General features: G+C 44.4%; 1 long non-coding RNA gene across 2 annotated transcripts; it reads left to right on the top strand.

Moving 5' to 3' along the window:
- Positions 1-8572: 8572 nt before the first annotated feature.
- Positions 8573-16489, top strand: LOC108349715 (uncharacterized). Of its 2 annotated transcripts, XR_001836204.3 has the most exons (4): positions 9187-9384; positions 9993-10126; positions 13134-13259; positions 16368-16489. It is a non-coding gene; the product is annotated as an uncharacterized LOC108349715 (long non-coding RNA). The 2 variants fall into 2 exon arrangements; XR_010063330.1 differs by having other exon boundaries at positions 8573-9384; positions 9993-16489.
- Positions 16490-20423: the final 3934 nt, after the last annotated feature.

The following is a 20423-nucleotide window of genomic DNA, read 5'->3' as shown; positions in this document are numbered from 1 at the left end:
CAAAGAATGACCATGACCTGTAATGGATGCTGATTTCAGACCTCTGGGCTCTGCTACTATTCATGGAAACCAAGTTGTAGTCACAGAAGATAGAACTGCGAAGATCTTGACTTTGATACCCAAAGCTGATTTTACGAATGAAGAAGTCCTGGAGGACCAGAGTTGGTGTCTCAGAATCAAAATGCTGGTATTTTCCAGTTCCTGTTCTATTGTCATTATGGCTGCTCAACCATTTATTTCTGTGTTCAACAGAGCCAGAGAATGCTTCTATCCCATCCCTGTTGGAGCCATGCGTGAAGTATTTGAAAAATCCAATTTGTTTTTCCTGTCAGTGTTTTATGAACCGTTTCTTTTGTGTCTTAGCAGAGTGCCCATCATAGACTGGATGAATAAAAGTCATTAATTACAAAATCCTTTTGCAAGGAACTCCAGCCCAGCTTCTCTCTATAGCCACAGTCTCTCAGCCCCTGCTATGATGACAACATTCCAAGGGCAGCCCAACATTTTCATTGCCTTATCCTGTCCATGCATTCTGACTCACCTCGGTCAGAGAGGGGCATGACGTTTTGACAGTATAATCTCTCTAGTTAGAAATATTCAGACTAAAAAGCAAAAATCCCAATAAAGCCTGTCATTGTTTCCACCACAACACTTCCACTGACTCTCTCCAGCAGGACTCAGCTGTGGTCTAGTATAGGGCACGGTGTTCTGTGTGTGGAGGGGTGGAGGGGGGCGGACTAAACTCTGGCTCAGGTGTCTCTCCTTTGCCAAGGATTGCTTTAGGATTGGATATGTGACCCATTTCTGGCCAATGGTACTTTGAAGCTCTTGATTTAGATGGGAAAGCATCTTTCTTCATGTCAGGAATGCAAGTGTTTTGTGAGGAATGATGCTTGCAGCATTAATCTTAAAACCAGGGAAGCAAGACCAGTGAGATAAGCCCCTACAATAGCCCTATATCACGGAGGGGGTGATTCCTATCCAAATCTCCAGCCCTCATACTTGTTATATAAGACATGTAGTTGCATCATGGGTATTAACAAATGTGTACAGAAACAATATAAATGAGATAAGACTTACTTTGATTAATTTCTTTTAGAAAGTTCAGTTTTTGGTTGCTTGGCCCTGTGTACTTGGTCAAAACATCATGGTAGCAGAATTGTATGGTAGAAGGTCTTCTTTATAACCTCCAAAGTCAGTGTCTTAGTGAACCACCTCCTTCAGATGCACCCCACCTCCTAAAGTCTTCACTACCTTCCTACCATCATTTCTGGAAGAAATTTTCAATACTCAAGACTGGGGGACATTTAATATTCAAATTAGATAACTTCCAGGTTTTAGTTTATATGTATGGGCTGGAGAGATGGTTAAGAGCACTGACTGCTTTTCCAGAGGACCTAGATTAAATTTCCAGGACCCATATGTCAGCTCACAATTGTCTATCACTGCAGTTCCAGGGGAAATTATACCCTCTTGTGGCTTCTGTGGGAACCAGGCATACACATGGTGCACAGAAACAAATGTGGAGGGCTGGAGAGATGGCTCAGCGGTTAAGAGCACCCGACTGCTCTTCCAGAGGTCATGAGTTCAATTCCCAGCAACCACATGGTGGCTCACAACCATCTGTAAAGAAATCCGATGCCCTCTTCTGGTGTGTCTGAAGACAGCTACAGTGTACTTATATATAATAAATAAATAAATCTTTTAAAAAAAAAAGAAACAAATGTGGACAAACCACCTATACATATAAAAGAGAGAGAGAGAGAGAGAGAGAGAGAGAGAGAGAGAGAGAGAGAGAGAGAATGTGTGTACTTGTATGAGTTTATGTATACTACATGTGTGAAGGGCCAGAAGAGGCTGTCAGATCCCCAGAAATTAGAGTTGTAGATGGTTGTCAGCTGCCTGATTGTGTTCTGGGAACAGAACTCAAGTTCTCTGCAAGAGCAGAAAGCAGTCATAATTACTGAGCTACCTCTCCATTTCTGGCAACTTCTAGTTTAAGGCAGATGTTTTGAGATGCTACTTACTTTCCAAGCCCAGATCTCCAGCCATCATGGACCAGTGGCAGAAGTGACGAAAGGTTGGTCTTACAGCCCTGTACAGGCCTGGTCACTCTTCTTAGAGACAAGTATTGTGGTAGGGATGCCTTTTGGGTCATTCTGATGTCCTCTTCCTTTAGTAACTCTCAAAAGCAATTTTTGGAGAATAATGCCCTTTTTTTTTTTAACAGCATTTTTTGTGGTGAATGCATGTGGAGGCCAGAGAACAACTTATGAGGAGTTAGATCTCTCCTTCCATACTATGGATCCCAGGGATCAAAGTTGAGTTACTACAGCCTTGGTGGCAAGTGCCTTTATCCGCTAAACCATCTCACCAGCCTGAGAAGCATATGCTTTTAACTGAGGCTGAAGAGAGAAGCATACTTGGAGACTGAAGCATTCACACTTAGGTGTACAGTGAAATGAATCTTTGTGTATAAATTCACCCACGCATACTTCCCCAGTGTTCCTTTGAGCCTGTTCCTAGCCAGTACTCCAACAGAGCCTACCTTCTAATCTCATTTTTTTTTTTTGGTTCTTTTTTTTTTTTTTTTTTCGGAGCTGGGGACCGAACCCAGGGCCTTGCGCTTCCTAGGTAAGCGCTCTACCACTGAGCTAAATCCCCAGCCCCTCTAATCTCATTTTTTAAGATGGTGAGACACATCTCTGCTGCTCTATATGCCAAGGGTTCATTTCTTAGTGTGGAGTGTCATTTTCCTGAGGGAATATTCTGCAAATGTACCTCCCGTTCACAGATACTTGATCTATCTAGTCTAGTCTAGTTTGGGCTGCTATGAAAACTCTTCCATGTGTCGTTTTGGGGGAGCCTTTGGAAAAGCTTCTGAGCTTTAGGCTTCACTCACACAGCAGAAGTGATTAAGAACGAGCAGATCCTCTTATAGAGCAATTGTATGCTATCTAGTTTTGAGAGTTACCTCAGGCATATCATAGGAGTCTCAGCTGATAATACATAGCTCTCCAGAAGAGTCTAGACTCTAAGTTGTTCATTCCTCCTGCTAGGTTGGTGGTAAGGCCCTTGCCCAGGCACAGCTGCAGAGTAGTGTCAGCTCCCAGTCATGGACGGAAGAGAAGGTAAAGATACTTGGATACAGTTGTTTTGACATCTCACCTTGTGAAAGGCTGGAGGTTTCCCCCACACTACAACTCTTCCTACTACCACGTCTGTTTTAGTTACTTTTCCTGATGTTATGATGACATATCCTGGCAAAAGCAACCTAAGGGAGAAAAGGCCCATTGTGTCTTACAGGTTAAGGCCGAGTCCAATTGATAACGGGAGCTGATGTAACTGGTCACAGCACATTCACAACTGGAAAGTAGAGAGCAATAGTGGTTTGACTAATACACCCTCCCGCAAGGTTTATATATTTGAATGCTTAGTCACCAGGGAGTGGCACTATTTTAAAAAGATTAGGAGGTGTGCCCTTGTTGGAGTAGGTAGTGGCCTTGTTGGAGGAAGTGTGTTCCTGGGGTGGGCTTTAAGGTTTCAAAAGCCCATACCAGATCTAGTCTTCTCTCTCTCTCTCTCTTCAGATCAGTATGTAGCTGTCAGCTATTTCTCCAGCACCATGCATGCTCCCTAGCTCTGAAACTGTAGCAGACTCCCAATTAAATGCTTTCTTTTATGAGAGTTGCTCTGGACATGGTGTCTTTTCACAGCAATAGAACAGTGACTGAAACAGCAATGGATTCATTCTCTGTCCATTCTTTTTCTTCACATGCACAGAGTCCTCTGCATCCTTTAATCCTGTATCCATTCTTTTGCATCTTTCTGGGTTGTGTTTTATATGTGAATCTTGTAAGTGGCCACTGAGGATTAAACTGAGCTAAGGTATCAATGAGGTACTTCTACAACCAGCATGAATTGGGCACATAGCCACACCTCTCACAGATGGGGAAGATGGAACTAAGAGGTGAGGGACTGGCTCCACAGGTCCCTAGAAAGACTTCTGGCCAGCTTACTTGATGTCACACTCAAGCCTCTTTCTGCTCTTTTTCTAAGAATGGGAAGGGTAAGTAATAATAGTCAGTAAGCAAGAGTCCCAGTATGGAGTAAGTGGCTGTTCATCCACTGGCTTGGTACTTGGGGCCCATCTAGAGGTAGTTCCTGACAGATTATGGGATCATCCTAAGATAGTTATGCAGGCTAGCATTGACCAGAACATCTAGAAACAGGTAACAGCTGTTGGGGCATCAGCAAGACTGAGCATATCTGGAGGTTTCTATGCAGTACTCTTTGGACTCATTTCTGCAAACTGAGACTAGGGTGTGCTGGTCCCACTGGTGTGCTTTCTCTACCATGATCCAGTCTCCTCTCTCCAGAATCCAGTCTCCTCTCAAATCCAGTGATCTGGAATTAATCCTTCTGCATGTCTGGCCTGGTATTTGGTCACGGCGATGAGAAGTAATGCAGGTTTTGTGTCAGAGTTTGGTATGCACAGGTCTTGCAAGCTCAGTTCTCCACGGAAAACGTCATAGTGCCCACATGGAAAAGCACTGTTTCAGAGAAAGCCACAGGTACTCTTCTGATGGCATCCTGACCTGGGAAGTCTAGGACTTGGCAAACTATGGCCTGCTGTTTGTATGGTCCCTGAATGGTTTTCACAGTTTTAAATGGTTACATTTTTCAATATTTCAAATCTTGACATTGTATTCACATGTTGGGCCTTGGGCTTCGATGCCGAAAGTGATTGCTATTTTGTCCCCGGTGTGCTTGTTTTCTGAGTCTAGCCTCTGCCAGTAGAAAGACCTGGCCGTGCTTTCGCCTTGGCTGCTCCACTTTGCCTGGCTCCCTAGGGATGCTTGAAAATGAAGTTCCTTGGCTTAGTGCCATAACTAACATGCTCTTCAGGCTTTTCGTAAATCACCCAAAAAGAAAGTGGGGATCTGAGGTATCTCCCCCATTGAAGTCCACTGTGGGTTGCTCCTGGCAAGACAAGTGCCAAGTCTGCAGCATCTCGTGGATAAAATCTAATGAGCTGCATTTAACAACGAGCCATGCCACGTGGCTTCTCCCAGGGCTGCCCATCTGTCAGCTCCGGGAGGCCACTCTTTATGCAGCTGGAGCCCTCTCCAGCCATCAAATCAGGAGAGAGCCAAGGCCCCTTGAGCCACATCCAGCACATAGGCCCATAATCTTCACTCTCAGCTTGTGCCAGCTTCTGGCTGCTCTCCAGCTTCCCAACACCATCGCCAGATGGTGCCTAACAGAGGGTGAAAATGCTCCTGGGAAGGGGTGGGCAACGGGTCAGTGGGGAAAAGAAAGGCCAAGTAAGCCACAAGGTGCCCTGACCATGGCATGGCCAGTCTCCACGTGTGAGCCAACTAGCCTTTAAATTTCTAATTCTTTTATTATTTATTTTGCTATTTTAAAAACAGCTGTTGGCCACCACAGTGGGTTCAAGTGGCTAATATCACTTGTCTAGTTTCAACAGGGGCTTCCTGCCCCCTTCAGATTCAGGAAATATTATCTCTGACTTCATCCTAAAGCTTACATTTCTGCATCCCCAGACTCTGATGTGCTGCCCCTGATTTCTTGTTGACTGCAGTAGTGTCCATGTATCCTTGTGTTCATGTGACATATCCCAATTCTGAACCTGGAGACTAAGAAGAACATAACTCAGGCTGTCTTCAAATTTACCATGTAGCTGAGGATAACCTTGAACTTCTGATCTTCCTGCGTTTACTCTTGAGTGCTGAGATTATAGATGTGGGCTACTGTATCCAGTTTTATGCAGGGTTAGAAATCAAACTCTGGGCTTTGAATATGCTGGAGAGGCACTCCACCCATTGAGCTACATCTCTAGACCAGGCTTTTATTCTTGACTGCTTGATAACTTCTCTTTTCACTCCTTGTCACTGTCCCCAGAGACCTGATGGCCATTTGCTTTTATATTGTGTAGAACTAGCAAAGGTGAGGTGTTAGTAGAGTGTTCTGGAGAGAACAGCTGACCCGTGATCATCTGGTCAGTGGATACCCAAGCAGAGCTATCTTTAGGTTGGAATAGGGCTGAGGAGACCCCAACTCCAGGGCCTGTCTACAAACTATCTGGAACCCCTATACCCCAGGCAGTGCTGTTCGTATCAAACATTTGACCTAGCTTTATGAGGGCTGTGATTGATGTCTTCTTGGCCCCCTAATGGATTCAAGCAGACTGTTTGCAAGGCCAGGGTCCTGGACATACCCAGCCCAAATCTACTTGTGAAACAAAAAGCAAGACTAGACAAGGGAGCTGGGCAGGACAAGGGCAGAATCTGGTGTGAAGCTCTAAAATAAAACACTAGGGTTAAGAATCTAAGCTGACTCTATGGTATGTGCCCTCTTGGGGAGAGTAGGTAGTGTGCTTTAGGGGAAGTTCATGTGTGTGTCATGTGACTGCATAGGTAGTCATTGTGATGGGAACCTAAGGCAGGAAGGGTTGCTTTTCCTACCACTTTGAGGATATAATCCATCATGGCAGAGAAGATGTAGGGGTGAGAACAGCTCTAGGCCGTGGTGGTGGGCGCATGCGTCCATAGTTAGGGTACAGAGAGACAATTGCTGGTGCTCAGCTCATTTTCTCCTTTATTTATGTATTATTTGCTTGTTTGTTTATTTATTTTACTCAGTCTGGGCTCACATTCAGAGTGGGTCTTCTCGGTTAAACCTCTCTGGAAACACTCTAGACAACACACTCAGGGTTTTATCTCCTAGAAGATTCCAAATCCAGTTCAGTTGACAAGGGAGATCAACCACCTTCTGCCTACCATACATCTTAGTCACCAGGCTCCGACTTGGGATGGGTAGTAGAGTCTGTGTCCTGTGGTCAAGCAGGGCTCAGATTGAACACAAACAACCATGGATCTTGTAGCAATCTGGATGGCACAAACTAGAGCTTGGGGAGGCAGAAATGTAAGCTTAGGGAAGCCTAGTGTTGTGGAGGAGGTCTGAGGTAGCTATTCATATCTTCAGGGGTGAAAAGACCCTGGTAAATCTAGACAAATGACTTTAGGTACATAAACCTGCTGTGGTGACCAGTGGCTTGTTCTGCAGGAGGTTTCTAAGTCTCAGGATCTGTACCACACGGGCTTTTAAAGGGGTAGATCTGTAGACCAGTTCTCTGTCTTGTGAAGCAGAAGGCTTTTAGTGGGTACTTCCAGCCCTTAAGGCACCCAAAAGGAACTTGGGACATTAGAGTGTCTCTGCAGGATTTGAAAATTCAAAGAACTGCTGTGACCTCGGTACAATTGGACATAAATATGGGCTTCTCAAGAGGAGGAGTCACCATTAATGTCTATGATGACTGTGTTTGTGTGTTTTGTGGCTTTTAAAATTATGTTGGTCAAAGGATGTAGTTCAAAACAAAGTTCAAAGATGGAACAAAGTTTAAAAATTAAATAAAAATATATGAGCTACTTATTCCTCTTACAATAAAAAATGTGTGTGTGTGTGTGTGTGTGTGTGTGTGTGTGTGTGTCTTCATGCACACATGTGCACGTGTGTAGCTTGTTTCTATTTGGGTGCACGTGTGTAGGTGTGTGCTGCATTGGAGGTCATAGAATATCCTGGGGTGGTGTTTACAGGCACTGTCTGTGTTTTATGCATGTCTGTGTGCATATGTGAGTGGAGGTGCCCATGAAAGTCAAAGAGGGTTATCACAAGGCAGGTACTTTACTAGCTAAGCCATCTCGGCAGCTCTACAAGATTTAATAAAGCATATTGTTTAGATTCAGAGAGGAGTGCGGATGGAATTAAACTCAATGTCCAAACACTCTGGCCTTGAGTATCATTTTTTGTTGTTCTTGTATTTTTTGTTTGTATGTTCACACCACAGCATGCATGTAGAGCTCGGGGGACAACTTGCAGGAGTTCTCTTCTACCCTGTGGGTGCTAAGGGGTCAAAGTCAGACTTGGTAGCATGTGCTTTTACCTGTTGGGCCTTCTTGTTTGATACGTCTCTAGGAATTCAAACTCTGTCTCTATAGGACATTGGGTTTTTTTTATCAGTAATGTTGAAGTTTCTGAATCTTATCTTGCCAATGGACAGCCTTCTTTTCCTTTCTATCGACTCTTACTTCCTCTGGCTTGGTGGATCCAGCCTGAATTTGAACGATGGTGGCAGGAGTGTAGGAGGAAAGGAAAAAGAACAGCACCACACTGAACTGTGAGCATACAGTGAGCTCTGAACGTGAATGTGTCTCTCACCCCTCATCCCAAGGAAAGAAGAGGTAATCTGGTCATAGGTACAGTTATAAAGGAAGCCAAGAGAGACCCTTGACAGGTTGCTGCAATGTCAGAACTAGGCAAGAAGTCCCTCATTAGACAGAACCCCCAGGATCTTGATTGAACTCTGCAGCTCCCATACTTCAGGAAATATTCTTCCGTTCTTAACAACCACCTCCCTCTCACCACCCCATCGATGGCATTTTACTATATAGGCCAAGTCAACTAAAATGGAGAAGTTCCAATTTGGGGTGAGAGGGCAGGACCATAGTACACTTTGATCTATCCGGAAGGAACAGAGTGGGGAGTTCCCTTTAGTGGAGATCTTCTCCAGAGCAGGCTGGGACTATCTTTATTCTTAGTCTGCGTGGAGAATCATAGCCACTTGGAGAAGGTGACATTTGGGAAGCCTCCTGGTGTTTGGGGGTAGTCAATGACAGTGTAATCCCTATAGGCAACATGGAGGGAGGAGAGCCAACGTGATTGAATCCTGGCTGCCGCCAGGGGGAGGCCTGACGCTGCCTCCTCTGCTCTCTGGCAGGCATGTCAACTCTTGTCACAGCTGGAGTTGCTGGTGCATTGGACATAAGAATGCATGGCTGGGTGAGCCTCTAGGGAGAAGCAGCGATGCTTGGAGGCTTAGCAAGGAGTGGGGAAGACATAGCACTTTCCAGCTTGCTGCCTTCTGCTGGTGGAAGCCCAGGCTGAGGAATCTGCGAGGCGGGTCTGAACAGATTGTGTGCCCAGTTTGCTTTTCCACACCCACTGTCCACTGATCTAAGACGGAAGAAAAGAAAACTCTCTGGAGGAGAAGTGGAATCTGAGGAGAGAGATGGGAGCATGGGGGGCTTTTCTCCAGTCCAAGATCCAAGAAGGCGTCGTAGAGGCAGCCCGCTCCTGGGGTAAAGAGCTCTGGGCAGCAGGTGTCTGTCAGAGCAGGCTCCTATTAGAACACTCAGAATTTCCGCAGTGCCTGTTGCCATGGCAAACAGTCATTCACAGAACCAAGCAGATCATTCCAGAATCCCGCCCCTTGGTTTAGCCTGTGACCCAGCCCAGTGAAGAGGAAAAGCTAGAAGCTAAGTCTCTAACTCCAGTTTAAGCAGTCTGCCTCATCTTCCGTGGGTACTGGCCCTTGTGTCTCTTTCTGCTTGAAAATAGCTTTTCCCTCAGCTGTTTAGGAAGGAATGTGTAATGCTCTAAGGTTCAACATCCCTGCACCTTAGAAAAGATGTTTTTCTTCCTGATGAGCAGACTGAATCCTCACCTTTGTCACTCCTGAGATGCTTGTGGGGAGATTCCTTACATTTGGCAGATTCTCAGATAAGGAAATCTAGATGATATTCTAGAGAAATGAAGTGTACCCAAAGTCACTAGAGTTTATTGGAACCTGGTAGTCATACTTCTCAACTACCCAGAGCTTGGCTGTTAAATCCATACAAGATCTGTTTAATATAAATAAAAATTTCAGGGGCTGGACAGATGGCTCAGGGTTAAAAGTGCTTGCTCTATTTGAAGAGGTTCAGAGTTCAGTTACCAATTCCCACGTGGGGACTCACAGCCATCTGTAACTCTAGTTCCCAAGGATCCAACTCTCTCTTCTGACCTCTGTTGGCACCAATCATACAGATATATACATTCAGGCAATACATACATAGAATAATAAGTCTAAAATATTTTGTTTTGATTATGTGCCTGTCTCTGTGTGGCTATGTGCACGTGTGTGCCTACAGAAGCCAGAGGTGGTGTATTCCCTGGAAGCTGGAGTTAGAGACGGTGGTAAGTCATCAAATATGGCTGGAAACCAAATCCTGGTCCTCTACTTGAAGAGCTGAGCATCTGTCTGGCCCATAGTTGCTGTTTGATTGTAAGTGTTTGTCCTGGACCTGATCCTCCCCACAACCCCCAGCTCCTTTCCTCTCTCTTTTCTCCTGATTCTCTAGCAGCAGCACTTTTACCCAGGGGACACAAGGCCTTCCCTTCTCTGCTCCTGTTAGCTCCTTTCTGACCTTAGTGAGGACTAAGACTTTGTCCAGCTATTGAGCCACAACGTCCAGACTCTGAGGGACTATGGTTAGAGAAAGGGAACAAGTTCAAGCTGAGAGACAGGCCATAGTCAGACCAGCTACAGGGAGAGGTCCAAGTGCGTGACAGGAAGTCTCAGAAAGGCCACTCAAGTGACTACTATCCGGGTCTACTATTTGCAGCAGGGGCTCGGGAGTCCAGGAAGGGCTAGAAAACACAGGATGCTGGGTAACAAACAGGAGCTAGGCCAAATGCCTGTGGAATGATGACTGGAATAGCAGGTGTGGAAACTGAAGCAAGAATCTTGTTGTCCTTACTAGACCAACCCACACCCAGGCAAGGTTATGCCTTTTATGTTGACTTGGTCATACAGCCAGACTGTGAGTAGCAGGACCTGTCCTTAGCCTCCGGGCTGGCATCACCATTGCTGTTGAGACACTGTCAGCAGGCACAGAGAGTGCTAGGACTGCCACAGGGATCCGTACTTGGATGGCAGGCGAGAAGAGGTGCAGATTACACTTTCTGCCTGCTCCCAAACCCCAGCGGCATAGAGATTTTAACGGACATCTTAGTGCTTCCATCTCCCAGAGGGAGAGAAAGGCCTGACAACCTGGTTGCAGGGCTTTAAAGTGTCCATAACTAACTAGTTGTATGCTATGATGCCAAGGAAAGGCTAGGAGATATTCACATGTCAGCAGCCTGACTTGAACCTTGTCTCCCTCCACATCTGAAAGTCAGGGGGTCAAGCCCCTGGAAATCTCAGTTGGAGTTTTTCATTCTACAAACCACTGAAACATACTCCGGGCTCTGAGACCTTGCCATGTTCCAGACGGAACAGTTGACATATGTTTTATCAACCACCATAGTAACTCTATCCCCTTCAAGGCACACTAAAGACTTCCATTAGGTCTCCTTTCATAAAGTTTACCACAGTCTGGGGACCAAAACCTTGCCACACAAATCTTTAGGGGGCACTCAGTATGCCATAGCACCATCTTATGTTTGCGTGAGTGTTAGAGCTGTCCTCTGCTAATGTAATGAACAGAAGCACCTAATCTGCCTTGCCAGCACAAACCTGGACTGTCATGTGCCAGCTACTGAAACTATAACTTGAGTCACCCCTAGGTGGCGCTGTCTGCCAGCCCACAGCTGGCACAGCTCTGTTCAATAGCACGTGTGCACCTACTTCAAAATGTCATTGAATTTTCCCCGTGTTGCTTTATCAAAAACAAGTGGGGAGTGGGAGAAAGAGAAAGTGCTAATATTAGAGCCGAGCCAAACAACATTTCCATGTGTGCTGGCTACTTTTATGTCAACTTGACACATGGAGTCATTCTGGAAAGAATGAACCTCAATTGAGAAAATGCAGCAGTTGGCCTGTGGAGCATTTTCTTGTATGCAGATTGGCTTTTGTATCACTTCCTGTCTCCAGTTCCTGTCCTGATTTCCCAGGATGGTGCACTGCAAGCTGAAATAAACTGTTCTCTCTAAGTTGCTTTTGGTTACAGTATTTTATCACAGAAATAGAAACCATAAGATACTATGTTTAGTATATCTGCTTCCAGGAGGAAATTCAGTTGCCAATCTTTAGCCTCAAGTTAGATGCTCTTTGTCCTAAGCAGTTCTACAGGAGACTTAATGGTTAAAAAGAAAAGAAACAACGTGAAAGAAAATTTTACAGTATGTAAAATTTAATAGTTGTAAAACACTTCTGAAAAAGATAGGCTCTCTGACTAGAGACATGGCCCAGTGGTTAAGAGCACTGGCTGCTGCTCTTACAGAAGTCCTGAGTTCAATTGCCCGCAACCACATGGTAGCTCACAACTATCTGTAATAGGATCTTCCATCTTCTGGTATGTCTGAAGACAACTACAGTGTACTCATGTGAATAAATAAATAAATAAATAAATAATCGATCTCAGAAAAAGAAAGATAGGATCTCAGATAGCTCGTGTAGCCCAGGGTAGCCTCAGTCTATCTTCAGTAGCTGAAGATGACCTTGAACCTGCAATTATTCTACCTCCACCTTCCAAGTACTGAGATTTAAGGAGGCAAGGGCCACTACCCCTGATTTATGCAGATCTGGGGATCAAACCCTAAGGCTTGATGCATGCTGGCCAAGCACTCTGTCCTGTCAACTGAGCTCCATCTCCAGCCCTGGCTATGAAATACTTGATCTCTTAGATTCAGAACCATGACCACTGGAAGGATGTCTTGTGCAAATTAGAAAAGTGTTTTTTTTTCCTTCTCTATGTAAATATAACTGTACCAAGATACGAGGGTAAGATTCAGTCTCTGCTAAATCTGTGGCCAGATGCTGCTACACAGTGTGCAATCTGCCCAACTGTGCAGAGCTGTCTAGGATGAGCAGCCATTTATAACGCACAAGTCTCTTGCTCTAGTTTTGTACAGTTAATTTTATACACATTTATAAAAACAGAAGGCTGCCTACAAACAATATTTATGGTTCATTTTTTTAAAAAATAGACTTGCCCCATATTTGGGAACTTCCTAGGGAAGTTGAGACTATGAGACCATGAAACTCTGATTGGCAAGGCTAGGATTCATGTCCTCTGTCAGCAATTCTCCTCATAGAGTATTTTATTTCCTAGAAATTTGTGTCCTCGTTTGGTTGTCTGGTTTCTGTTCCTGTGATAAAACACTGATGAAGAGCAACTCAGGGAGGAGAGGGTTTATTTCACTTACAGGTCATAGATCATCGTGAAGGGAAGTCAGGGCAGGAACTCAAGCAGGACCAAGGGCAGGAACTAACAGAGGAACTCTGCTTATTGGCTTGATTCCATGGCTTATGTCCAGTTATCTTACACTTTCTGGGACCACTTTCCCAGATGTGACACCACCCACAATGGGCTGGCCACTCACACATCAATCAGCAATCAAGAAGATGCCCTTGCTTATATGCCAATCCATTGGAAGCATTTCTTCAATTGGACTTTTCGTGTATTGACAAAAAGGTAAGCAGGACATCTGTATCATGCCTTTTACATAATCGTTGACTCTCTGTGGACATGGGTTAGGTGAATCTTTTATTTCTAGAGCACATCACAAAGATGTGTGAGAGTGTGCTGGTAGGAGATGGCAGGAATTACCAGAGTTCGTGTTGCAGGAGAATGGACATGCCTTCTCTGGGTACATGGCCCTCTGTGTTCCACTTGATCTTTGGGTATAGATGGCACCCAGTGATTAATTTGTTTCCATTTCCCACACTCGATGGGGCAATCCATCAGGGCTGTAGTTCTAGGAGCTTACTAGGCACCAGTCTTAATACAGAATCCAGTCTTGACAGGTTCACACTTGAGAGCTGGTGGGTTCCAGCCCTCTCTCCGAACAGCATATCACTGTACTTCCTTGGTCCCTTTCTAGTTGAGCCTAGGAAAGTAGGCCTAGCTTTGGTAATTGCCCAATGGAAGGAAGAATCAGTTGTGTAGAACAGGGAGTAGAGTTTGTAGAATAGGCTTATTGCGGGAGGAAACAGCCCCTCCTTGGTGCAGCAAATGGCCTCTTCTTAATTGTGGAACAACTCCAGAGTACACTTAGGAAGCCCACAGGGCCCATCTGAGCATGCCACACAGCAGAGCTGTATCCGCTGGTGTCCCTCAAACAGTAATGGATTATATGTTTCTCTAATGTGGGCACTCTGTAGCCATGATGGAAGAGAAATGACTGTCCCTAAACCCTTCCTGGCTTCCTAGAGGTCTTAGTTATGGCTGCTTTCTACCCAGACCATCACTACAAACTGAAGATCTTTGATCTTGAGATTGCCCGGTTCACCTCCTTTTCCTCCCATCTCAGAGAAGTTGGAAAAATAGCTTCCTTTGGTCAGCGACTGAGAGTGTTGGCTCTTGCAGTGGAGGAGACACGTTTGCAAAGGACAGAGAAAACTCTCATGGTTTGTGATTAGCAGCTGTTTTAAACAATGAATGAATTACCATTCAACTCCATGAAGCAGAGGGTCTGGTCTGCCTTTCCCAGAAGCTTTGTGGGCCTCCTTGGCTGAATATCAGCTCCTTTCAAGTTCTGTGCTTCCTTCCTGTGTGTGGTTTTGGGGTCTATGCCTTCCACACACTCTAGAACTCAGGTGGCCACAGACCAAAATTTGCCTTCTGACTATGCCAAGTACTTCATTTAAATTTGAAAAGAGCAGTTCTAGAATATTTGTGTGAGGAGTGGGAGGTGGAGGGGGTAGCACCAGCTATCAACGTAGGTAGTCTACATCTTACTAAATCTATTTATGATGTTATATATGAATCTAATGTATTTATATTCTATATATTTTATTTTTTAAAGTTTTTTTTATTATTTCTAGTTGTGTGAGAGCGAATGTTTGCATGTTGGAACGAGCCTGAGAGTGTAGGTGTCTGCAGAGGTCAGACATGTCAGATCCTCTGAAACTGGAGTTATAGACAATTGTGAGCGACCTGACATGGATGCTAGGAACCAAACTAGGACCATGCTATGGACCAAACCATGCTAGGACCTTTCCCAGGTCCTCTGGGAAAGTCACAAATGGTCCTAACTGCTGACCCATGTTTCTTGTCCTATATCTGAGTTTTGTCAACAAAGTCTCTCACTGAACTCACCAATTCAGCTAGTCATGGCCAGCAATGGCTTCTTCTGTCTTTGCAACCCCTCTATTTGGCATTACAGGTGTATATCCCTGTGCCTGGTTTTTATATGAGTGCTGGAAATACAAACTCAGGTTCTCCTGTTTGTATAGCAAACAGTTTACCACCAGAGCTGTGTCCCCAGCAGCTGACTATGATTTTTCTCATGCTTTAACAGGGGTGTGATTTTGCCAGGGGCAGATATTTTCTGTAGTTGTGTGATGTTTGGAATTCTGGGGACTTTTCAGAGAGTATATATGCTGAAAAGCCTGTCTGGCCTGGAATGGTTTGAAGTAGGACTTAGCATTGGACATAGTGGTAGCTTTAAAAACTTGTCTCTGGCCTTTAAACTCCCTAACTATGCTGAATGCTGAAGCTGCTGGAATTCTAAAAAAAAAAAAAACTCAATAACTTTCTTGCTTACTTTGTGGTTAAAAAGTGCTATCTTGGGTGATTAACACCTGTAGCCTAGCAGCAGGGGATTAAGCAAAGGATTAATTGCTAGAGCCTCTTTCTCTCTTGCCCAGAATCCTTGCCTCTGTTTGTCAGGTGGGAGGGAGGTTTGGAGCAATAAACTTTTATTGTACCAGGAGAAGAGTCATGCTTGCAGAAGGAAAAACTTTTACACATGCAAGTGTGCACAAACTTAAATACCTTCATATATAAATTCACACACACATACTCATACACCTTCATGTATCTAGTAGGGCTCAACTACTATGTTATCTCATAATTACATACTTACATACACACCCATACTTACATATGCATATGCAACAAAAGCCCAACTGCCAGTGCAGAAAGAACTCATCATTCATTCTGGTTAAATAAGAAAAAAAAAAGAGCTCCAATCTTTATTGCATAGAGAAACAAAAACACCATTTTATTTCTAAATTAAAACCAAGTCTGTAAGAAACAATGTTAGTCCTCTTTAGTAAGACTAAGCCTGTCTTGCTGTTAAGAAAAGACCTGTTCTGTCCATGGTAAGGAGAAGCCTGCCTGCTCTCTCTGCAGCTTCTTTGTCCATCCTTCTCTCTGCATTCTGAATGTTGCTCTCTTCTACTCCTGCCCTAATGTCCTCCGTATTTCTAAGGGAAAGCAAAAGGAAAAACCCAATCAGACTATATACTCTCTAAATTCCTAAGTTGCTCTCTTGATTTCTAAGCTCTCTTTTAATTTCTAAGTTGCTCTACTCTTCTGTCCTTCTCCTTCCTCCTCCTAATCTGGCTCTCTCCTCCTGTAATGCAATGTCTGTAATGTCATTATTCCTAGTTTTTTGTACCTTTTCTAGGAGAATAGATCACATGATTTTCCAAGCATCCTTTTTTTTATAGAATAGTTCAAGCATAAATTCAAATTATAGATTGAAAAACAAGTTTACAACAGAGATGTTTAAACATAATTTCATGAAGAGCAATTATCTGACTAAACATTAATTGTCTGTCATTGGTTTCACAGGTTCATGGAGAGTTATAGATTATAATTTTTGTGACTAAGCATTGAAGCTTTTGTATGGATAAATCCAGTCAATATTGTATCTTCTGTCCTTGTAACTATAATAAATCATTAGTTCCCTTTTATGACCTTTGGTTAATTATTTTATAACTTTCAGGGAAGTGTTCTAAGTTGTAAATGCCTTCTTTCTATCTCAGAAGCAATTAACTAGTGACACTTAAAGACTGGCAAAGTTCTCAAAGCAGGTTTTCATATCAGAAAGGACATTAAGAGCAGTCCTATTATAAAGGGCTTAATAATTGCTAGTATAATTTTTAGGAATTCTTATAGGATCATCATTAAGAATTAAGAAACCCACTGTTTCTGCCTATACCCAGAGCTGACCCAGTCCCAGAGCTCTCTGTACCCAAATCCCATTGGGAAGAGAGCTGGATTCTCAGAAGTGTGGACAATCCTGAGAGGTCAGGGGAGACCACCACTTCTGCTCACATTCTTGGCCCAAGAGGAACCAGCCTAGCCCTCTGGACACAGGAACCTAGGAGCAGTCAGGGAGAGAATCCTTCCGGTCTCTGCCTGTGCTCCAGTCACCAGGAGCACTAGCACACCTGAGAGAAGACATAAGACCACCACTTGAGCTTTGGGGTACCCTCCTAAAGCCCTCAGGACACATAAACCCAGGGGCAGTTTGGGACAGGACCCTTCTGGTTTCTGTCTGCACCTGGAGTTGACCCAGTTCCACAGCTCTCTGTACCCAGGTCCTGGTGGGAGAAAGGTGGTCTCCAGGAGTCCTGACACACAGGAATACAGGAGGAGGGTCAAGTCACTGTCAGAGACCAGCTAACACCAGAGACAACCAGATGGCAAGAGGCAAGCACAGGAACCTAAACAGAAACCAAGACTACTTGGCATCATCAGAGCTCAGTTCTCCCATCAAAGCAAATACTGGATATCCAAACAGAATGGAAAAGCAAAATTTGGATTTAAAATCACATCTCATGATGACGATAGAGGACTTTAAGAAGGACACAAATAACTCTCTTAAAGAAATACAGGAGAACATAGGTAAACAGAGGCTAGCAAGACCCCAACAATTCTAATTAGATCCTAGTCATTCTGGTGTTGTGTTCTTGGCTTTTCAGCCCCCAGAGCTATAAGAGAAAGTTGTCTATTTGTTATGGCTACCTGAACTGACTAATGCAGGCTTTATGAACAAAAGCAATTTGGGAACCACTGAGGAAAGGGTCAGTTAAAATCCCATTTTTTTTTTCTTGATTACTGGTTCCATGCCCCTCCCAGGGGACTCTGACTTGGTCTTGTGATTTGCTGTGGCCAATGAAACAAAGCTACTATGCATGCAGTGGCTTGGAGGATGCTTAGGAGTTGGACACACCTTACCATGGAAACTTCTGGCATCTGCTGTCAGACATTACAGCTCCATGGAGATTGAAAGTCTTGTGGAAGGATGATTGCAGGTGTCCACACTGCCAGATGAGCCTTATGTATGAGGCTATCCTCTACCACCACCTGTAGCCAATGTTACCCAGTCCTCAACAACTACCTAGATCACACACAGAGTCATGAGAAAGCATAGAAGCATGTATTGCTTAAAGCCACTGCATTCTGGGTGCTTTGCTTTGGTCGCTCAGAAGAGCTGAGGCACATAGGGACAGTGTTAGTCTACCCTGAGATCTTCAACCCAGTTTAAATGCCATGCAGCTCACAGAGTACACGGTCTGCAAATATGAGGGACCTCAATAACGCTTCCAGCTTTATTTCCTTTCGCATCCTCCAAGGCTAGCTGACAGACGCGCTTACCCTATTGCCCACAGGCCACATGAGGTTGATGATAGCTATGAATACAGCCTGGACGAAATCACAAATGTACTTAAAATATTATGAGTTAATTTTTGTGTGTACATGATTGGTGTTTTGGGAGGAACAGTCAGTTCTCAAGAATGGTCTCTGTCGGTGATGTCATATTGTCATGCCTAAAGGTTGCACATGCCTGGATGTTTATTCTAGCACATATTACATGCTTAAAAACATTTGTTGAGGTGGTGAATTAAGACGAACCCAGATGGAACACATTAGATATTTTTAAGTGCACTGTATGGATTATTTTACTTAATCTTTGCCTCACATATGCAGTAAATTCTTTATCGTGTCTTTTAAAATTGGGCATTTGAGGCTTAGAGAATGCAATATAAGTTACTATGCAATATAAGATCAGATCACTAGAATGGCCAAGTAGGGGTGAGAACACTTCCATTCACCTGTCTTTAAGCAGCCTTATAAGTACTGCATACGTTCCCAGGATTCCAGGCAATCCATCATCGCACACAGAATGTACTTTTAGCTCTGGAAGCTGGAAATAACGTTTATACTCTGTTGCTTAAACTAGTCACCAGGTCCTTAGGGCACACAGTGGAGGCTGACAGCTGGTCGATTTGCCCTAGAACCAGGTTACCTGTGATGGTGACAGTTGTGGACCTGGTGGGTCTACAATGGAGGTCGCTGATAGAGGTCATTAGGAGCTGGCAGCTTCCAAAGCCAGTAGCCGTGAGGGGAGCCAGAGTTCTGCTCCAGTTTGGTTGATGCCAGATGCAATCCCTGGGTCCCAGGTGGTGCCCATTATGTGAAGAGCTAAAGCCAGCTTCAGTGGAGGGGTCTGTGCCAGGCAGGCATGGCCAATCACTATGTTCGGACAGTGTGTGTAAAGCCTTCTTTTTGTCCATCTTGCTTTCAGTCCAGGCTTGGAGGACAGAAACAGTACAGATTGGAGAGTAAGGTGTGTGTGTGGGGGGGTGTCTATGCACAAGCTACCTGCTGTGCTGCTGGCTTTGATAATGGTGGGCCCCAGTCCCTGCTGGCTGTATGCAGAAGACTTTTCTGGTAACTGGTGGTTCACCCAGAGCCTTCCTTATTTCAGTTCCCAGATCTCCTTTCTGTTGTTTGCTTCAGTGTTCTGTCCCTAGATCCATTTTTGCCTTTCCTCAATGACACGTGTGACTCAGCACCTCACCCACGCTGGGCAGACACTGTATCCTGGAGCTACACCCCCAATCTATCTTTATGTGCTTTCTTTACCATCTTTTCCAAACTAACTTTAAGTTCCATGAATTCAAAGTTTTGTTTGTCTTCTTCTCCAACCCATCTTCAATATGTAGATAATAGGTGTGAAATAAAAATTTCTGGGTTGGGCTAGAAAGATGGTTCAGAGGTTAAGAGCAGGCCATTGCTCCTGTGGAGGACTTGAGTTTGGGTCCCAGCACCAATCAATGTTGGGCACTTCACAATTTCCCATAACTCTAGCTCCAGGAAATCCAGAAATTTTCACTACAGTTCTCAACCTCCCTAATCATTTTCATTGCTACTTCATAACTGTAATTTTGCTACTGTTATGAGTTGTAGATATCTGTGTTTTCAGATGGTCTTAGGTAACCCCTGGGAAAGAGTCATTTGACTCCACAGATTGAGAAACACTGTCTTTTGGGAAAGCACTGCTGCCCAAGTGTAACTAAGATCTCTGCCACTCACTCGTAGGGAGAAGCAGTCACTGATCTCCGCTAAAATACTAGTGGCGGATGTTTTATTTCAGGAAGCAATAAACCTTGTCTGCAGACAGTAAACAGGCCAGGCATTGTCCTGTACTCCTGTAAAATCACCAGAGGGGAGGCTAAGCCAGGGAAAAACTCAGAGCAAGATACTCTTCTACCTTCCCATTTCAAAGAGCGGGATAGGATCATCATCACCTTCACCTGTTATTCTCATTGTTGTGACAGGGAAATAAGATAGGAAAGATTTCTGGTGATGGTACTCTGTCTGTGGAGGTGGGAGCTTGTACTATGGCTTGTTCACGTCTTGGTAGGTCAGGAAGCAGTTATCTTGACCCATAACCAGAAACAGGTACCGCTTTTAAGGCCCAACATACCTAGCTGGGTTCTACATCCCAGAGATTCCATAACCCCCCAAACGAGGCCAGCTGCTCAGGACCAAGTCCTCAGACACACATTATATTCAAATCACATCATCTGATCCAGCAATCCCCTTTTAGCTATA

This window comes from Rattus norvegicus, chromosome 1 (genome assembly GCF_036323735.1).
Source record: "Rattus norvegicus strain BN/NHsdMcwi chromosome 1, GRCr8, whole genome shotgun sequence".
Classification (NCBI taxonomy): domain Eukaryota; kingdom Metazoa; phylum Chordata; class Mammalia; order Rodentia; family Muridae; genus Rattus; species Rattus norvegicus.
Note: the sequence above shows the minus strand (reverse complement) of the source record. Positions and strands in the feature narration are given on the sequence as shown.